Source organism: Choloepus didactylus, chromosome 6 (genome assembly GCF_015220235.1).
Source record: "Choloepus didactylus isolate mChoDid1 chromosome 6, mChoDid1.pri, whole genome shotgun sequence".
NCBI classification, from domain to species: Eukaryota; Metazoa; Chordata; class Mammalia; order Pilosa; family Megalonychidae; genus Choloepus; species Choloepus didactylus.
In genome coordinates, this window is record NC_051312.1 from 58,397,680 (window position 1) to 58,404,612 (window position 6,933).

General features: G+C 33.8%; 1 pseudogene; it reads left to right on the forward strand.

Moving 5' to 3' along the window:
* The first annotated feature begins 1,259 nt into the window (after window positions 1-1,259).
* LOC119536947 lies at window positions 1,260-2,005 on the forward strand (annotated as a pseudogene).
* The last annotated feature ends 4,928 nt before the right edge of the window (window positions 2,006-6,933 follow it).

Here is a 6,933-nt window from a genome sequence, read left to right on the forward strand (position 1 = left end):
ATTAAAAAAACCAAAAATGAAAAAAAAAGCTTTTCATTTTGTAAACTTGCATAAACTTGACACCAACTATGCAAAGAAAAGTGTGAGAAAATTACAAGCCCATTTTACTTACATGGTTGTGTTAAAATCTTAGTTAAACTGTAAGTAAATAGTCATTTATAAAAAATACATAAATCTAGTGAAATAGTATCCACAATTAAAAGGAATAAATTATTGATCATGTTACAATTCTTTTTGTGTGATTAACCTCAAAAACATGCCCAGTTGAAGAAGCCAGACATGAAAGATTACATATTTTGTGGCTACATTTAAATGAAATATCCAGAAAAGACAAATTTATAGAGATGTAAAACAGACCAATTATTTCCAAAAGCTGGAGGTAGAACCAAGAATCTAACTACAAAGGGGTACAAGGGAACTTTTGAGGTGATGTAAATGTTCTAAAACTGGATAGAGGGATGGTTGCGTAACTCTAGAAATGTACTAAAAATCATTGAATTGTATACTTATAATGAGAAATTTTATGTTATATAAATTATACCTCAGTAAAGCTGTAAAAAAAAAAAAAATCTAAAGAAAGAAATAGTGTAGGTATTCATGATAGAGTTAGCCCATGAGTCCTAGTACTTCCTCCTCTCCCATATGTCACATTCCTTTTTGGAAATGACAGGTTCCTTTCCAAGCATTTCTGGTCATTTTTAAAAAGAACCCCTTGAAATAAGTTGAGATCTTGGTTTTTCATGGGAAGCCAAACATAGAGGATTTTTTACTTCGGAAACATTTGGTATGTAGAATCTTTTTCAGGATTATTAGGTTTTGATTCAAGACCCCAGGGCTAATTTCTTACAAAACTTTAAATTAAAAAGATACTGTTAAGCATTATTATTTTTCCAGTGGTCAGTTAGGAGCCAAGAACAACACACAGTTCTCATTTTTATTAATGATCAATGCCCCATTAGAAATCACACTACACACTTCTTACAAACACTGTAACAGTAAAAAGAACTGCCTCCTAGAAGAGAGGCAACCCTGGAGCCAGTGCACTCATCTGGAATTGCACAAGGTTCTTTCAGTCATACAAGACACTTCCAAGAAGCGGCCCTGGTTGAGGCCACTTTGGGGTGCTTGGTCAGCCAGGGAAAATGTCGACATCTCTCCTGAGTTGGTAAAGGCACCTTCTTCCTAGAGCACCGCTGAATCCCTAAGGGGCTCGGCCAAGATTCTGAAGCACTGTTATAATTGTTCCCACTTGTATCAGAATGCCTGACAAAGAAAATGCCTCCAAGAATAAATCTCAAAAGTTAAAAAGAAATCCAAAAATAAAAATTGATAAGGAAGAAATGGAATGGTAAAGGAGGTGAGAAACACAATGAAAAATTTTAAAAAACACCCAAAGCATCTATCTTATGAAGTGACAAGAAAAACAAAGCATACTAATCTGAAAAAGTGAAGACAGCTTCCAACAAGAGAAAAACCTGGCCACCTCTTTCAAGAAGTAGCAGAGAATATTTGCAAACTATGATGGAATCAGTAATAGCAGTTTTGAGTAACAATATTAAATAAAATGAACAAATCCAACATCATCTCAATTGGATGAAGAAAAGATTACTACAACCATGTGGTACACTGAAAGTCCCTCCCAAAAAGCTGAAAGATTTAACTAACGTGTCAAGTCTACTGAAAATGGAAACAGCACAGCACAGAGCTAAAGAAGGTCTAGCATTACTGCGGGAAAAAAGAGATAAAATAGTGGAGACTGCAGAGTCAATGACAGAATATTCAAAGCCTCAAAAGCAAATGTCAGATTCTGACAAATGAGGTGAAAGGAAGAGGAGAAGATGTTTCAAATGGATAGTAGTAGGGGTACTCTCTCTTTAGAACTTCCTCAGAACAGTCTCAGAACACCAATCCTCAGAAAGAAATTTTGATGCTAATTCCAAACCAGAAAGCTCTTCTAAAGGATATGGATGTTCTTCATAGCTGTAAGAGTCTGGGTGCCTCTTAAGATTTTATATGAAATTGTTTCATGTTAATTTAATGTTTATGAATTTGTAAAAGTGTTACCCTGCAATGATATTTCAGAGACTAAGGCTTCTGTGGATATTATTGTCCCTTAATAATTACATGCACTCTAAAATTAGCCTATGCAGATCCACCATAAGCATCTAGTGCAGTCCTGAAGACTCCATTTTAACAACTGATAAGCCTGGGAAATCACATTTATTATATTGGCACATCTCTGGATATTTGCCTGGAACCATAAAATAAGAACAGTCACAGTCTGGTAGTTAATAATGGCTGAATGGAGCTCATTTATTGCATAGTGCCAATAAAATATGATGCTATGAGTTAATATATGTGAAGTGTTTGTATAGTGCCTAGTACTTAATATGCTATCATTTTTATCATTTACCCAACAGCTTACAATTTGTGTCTGGTCATCCAGATCTTGAGAAGTTCCCAAATGCCTTCACTCTTTTCCTTTTTATTTTTTCTGATTTCAAAAAAATACTTTATTTTTAAATCTGCCTTTCATTCTTCAATGGCAATGGCTCTTTATTAACCCTTGTTATTTTACCTTTGGCAAAACAAAAACTAAGCAACAAAGGGAATAAATGACATTAAAAGTATCACTTGAAATAAATTTATACACTTTTTGAAGCACCACTGGTTAATTTACTACACCTTTTATTTCCAAAAATTCTTTCAACTCCCATTTCAAAATTATCCTCACTCTTGTAAGTAGTATTTTCCAGAACACCCCATAAGTATCAGATCTGAAAAGGAAGAGGAAACACCCAACATCACATAACTCCCTAGTCTTTTTGTGGAATAAAGGTGTGCCAGGTGGCTTTAACTGTGAAGGTAAAACCAACATTTTGTGTCTTTGGTTTAATTAGTAAGTAGATGTTGAATATTTATTTTCCACTGTGATCAAAGCATGCTTTTATTTCAGGAAACTTTTGAAAAGGAATCTAAGCACATTTATTCTCCTTAGTAACCCCTTAAACAAAGACCAAATAACCCTTCTTTCTAAACTATTTTTTTTCCTCATTGTGATAAAAATATGTAAATATGAGACTAAATTATCGCTTAACTATACGGAAAAAGCATTTCTAACCAAGTACAGTCCATTGCCTGAGTTACTTTTATCTACTTGTGAAGTAAAATAACCATAGTTTCATAATTAAAAAAAAAAAAGAAATCATACTACATTTGGTGGTTTGAAGCTGTTAAGTACCCCAGAAAAGGACATGTTCTTTTAATACATTCCTGTGGGTGCAGATATACTGTAGGTGGAACCTTTTGATTAGGCTATTTCAATTGAGGAGTTGCCCCAAGGTGAGTCTCAATCTTTTTGCTGGATTCCTCTATAAGAGTTGAAGCCCAGAAGCAACAAAACCTGGGAGCAAAGGCCAAGCAGACACTCGTCATGTGCCTTCCCATGGGATACAGGTGTCCAGGACACCAGCAGCCTGTCTTGAGGGTCCAGATATTGTCCTGTTGATGCCCTGAGTTGGACATCTTTATGGCCTAAGAACTGTAATTTGTAAGTTAATAAATCCCCATCGTAAAGCCAACTCATTTCTGGCATATTGTCTTCTGGCAGCTTTAGCAAATCAAAACACTACAGGTGAGATGTCAATGAGTTTTAAATTGTGTGTTCACGATTGCATTCATTTATGAATTTTTCTTCCAGAACTTTTTTCTTATAGGAAAAACAATAAAAATTGTGCTGCTTGTTGTTCTTTGACTAACATTACTATTTTGATGAGAATTATTCAACCAATTGTAGAATTACTAATATCACTATGATGCTTTCTAAAAGCCTAAATGTCTTCACAATCCTTATGGGCCTAGCCCCACTTCATGAACCAAAAGTCAGTTCTTTATGCTAGGCATTTATTTGTAGTTTTCAACTTGTGCAGTGCCACTTAAAATTTCATACAATTTGGACACTTTTTGCATCCAAAGCTAGTTATTGTCTTAGGCCAAACCCTGAACTGAATTAACTTCCCATAAACTCTGTCACCCCATAGCTATATCAAACTACAACACTGGTGCCCAGTTTGCAAAATCAAAGTATAGCATGCAGTAAGAATGCTTTTGTGTGTCAGCTAATGAGGCACTATTTTCTAAAGTCAAAATCTCCTAGCAGACAGACATTTTTAATAATTTCATTTTTACACTCTGAGTTTCAGAGTTCAAATTATAATTGCCCCAGCACAACAGGAAGAATCAGATCTTTCTCTTTTTAATTTCTCTTAATTTCAAGGAAAAAAAAATCAGATGCCAAGTGATAAAGTTACCAAAAAGGGGGGGGAGGGGTACACTAGATTTGAATCTGTATGTGTAACTGAAAGAGACCAAACTTGGATCCAGATTGATCTGGGTATAGTTTCAGCGTTCCTTCTCGTTAAGTATGAGACCATAGGAAAATTATTTTAAATCTACTTATGGATGGTTGAAGTACCTTCAAGGTGACTGTGAAGTTCTGAGAACTACAGGAGAATTTTTTTATGTAGAGTGCTCATAGTTTTCATAAGTTATCAAAGGAATTTGTGCGCTCAAGAATCAACTTAGATGGGATACACAGATGTTTGGCAAATATTAGCTTGCTGATAACTTTTGAGAATATGTTTATGACATCAAAAATCTGCTTTCTTCCTCTTCTGGAATAATTTAATAGATTAAATTCACAAACACAATAAGATTTCATATGTAAGCCTTTTTCAAACCATATGTGTAGATGCATTCAATAAAAATGTGAGGCAGTACAACTTTGTAGTAAAAAATGTCACCCCCAGATGTAAACTGGACATATTTTAATCCTGGCTCCCAGGCTGCTTATGATTTGGACACTTAACCTATTTGTGCTTCAGTTTCTTTGTCTCTTATTTGGGGGCAATAATACCCACCTACGAGAGTTATTCTAAACAGGAATATGAAAAGTGCCTGGCTCAAGGTAAACCTTGAAAATAAAGAGCTGAGCCCTGTTCTCATGGAACTCAGTCTAATAAAGTTTATTTACGTAATTTACCCAGAGAACCCACAGCTTCCACTGTGATTTGCTATGCTTGCCACCAATCTTTTGCTGGAGATGATGCTGATTAACATGAAAATGTGAGAAGTGAGATTTCTTAAGCTCAATATCTTGCCTGAAAGACAATCCTCTTTTTTCTACATCAGGAGCTTCTGCTCCTGGACCCTTTTATTGTCTCACAAATTTTTACGTGATATGATTAACATTTGAGCATGTTAGCAGTTACTAGAATAGTTTCACAAATTCAACTTTACCATATATAGAAGAAAACAATAGTAACAATAACAATAATTGCTAACAGTTATTGAATTACTTTGTGTCAAATGTTATGCCAGAACATTTATATAAAAGAAATGGCTTAATCCTTAAAATAATTCTTTAAGATGCATGTTATCACCATTTTACAGATGAGGAAATGAAACTGAGCTAGATTAATTTATTTACTCATATCACAGCAGTTAGATGCTGGAGCCAAGGTTCAAATTAAGATTGATGTCAATTACGCAAGAAGGCAGTTTTATTTTAGGTTCTGTAATTTGATGGAAACCTTACAGAGGCTATTCCAATCATAAAATATTGTGTTCGAAAACTTCACCATTATCAATGTATTCTTGTAATGACTTAAATATTTGTTTTAAATGCATATATTCCTAATAGAAGTAACACATTAAGTTACTAGTAAAATACTGTGAAATACTATTCCTAGGTGTAATATAATAATTTTAACATAATTAAGCGGTTATTAATAAAATATTTTACTTGTTTCCAATACTTGGCCTTTTCAAATCCACAATTGAAACACATATTCCTTATCTTAACTTTTTCCACATAGGTTAGAATTTAATGCAATCCAGTATTTGTTTGTTTATTCCTACAGCTCTCTCCTCTTGTCATTTCCAATTATTATTTTTGCAGAGTTTAGTTTTGATCTAGTAGGCTATTTGATCTGCCCTCTAAAGTTACATTAATATTTTTATGGATTCTCAGAGTTCTTGCAAATTGTTTAGCAATTTTTACACTTCTTAAAACTTTTAAACTATTGGTTAATAAATAAGATCTCAGAGAAGTACAAAGTGTTCAAACTATTATGCTTTGAATTAAGTACAAAGTTAGCAAACTGTTGTAGAATTTTAAAATTTATTTTCAACAAGATTAATAAAATAAATTTTCAGAAATGCACACAATTCTTATAGCAACCACTTATTGCCTGTTAACATTTATAGGCTAAACTAAACTATCTGAAATTTCCAATATCTGACTGTTTTGATATACAAAATTAGTAGTTTCATCCGGTTCAACCTAATAGATTTAGGACTTGTTTTTCAAGGTCTTTGCTCTTACTTATCCTTTTGTATGAAATATTATCTTTCAGCCTCTTTTTATGATTGACCTTTTCTTATCATTGAATTCTCAGCTCTTTAGTGAGGTCTTTCCAGACCATGCAACATCAAAGCACGAACCTCACCCTCATTTCCTGTTTCACTTGATACTCTACTTTTTTTTCACTTGCCATATGTGAATCGTTAATTTGTTTGCTTATTACAACCTGCCCTCTCTAGAATGAAAGCACCTAGTACCTACTATATAGTAGTCATACAATAAATATTAAATAATAAATGAGCTAATGAATTAATGTTTAAATTTTTACTGAAAAAATCATGTGAAAACACTGTGGGACATATTCTAAACATTTTCTTGCCTAAACTGAGTTTAAAAACTTTTCTTTCAAGACAGGAGGGACAAAGGAAGTTAAAAAACCCCAATCCCTGAGGATAAAGTACATGGAAGCAGGGGCAGGGGTGAGGGGTGTCAGAAGATAAGAGTTAGAAGGTTGGAGAAAGAAGACTGAAAGAAAAAGAAAAAGAGAAAGAAAGCAGAGGCACTGGCTA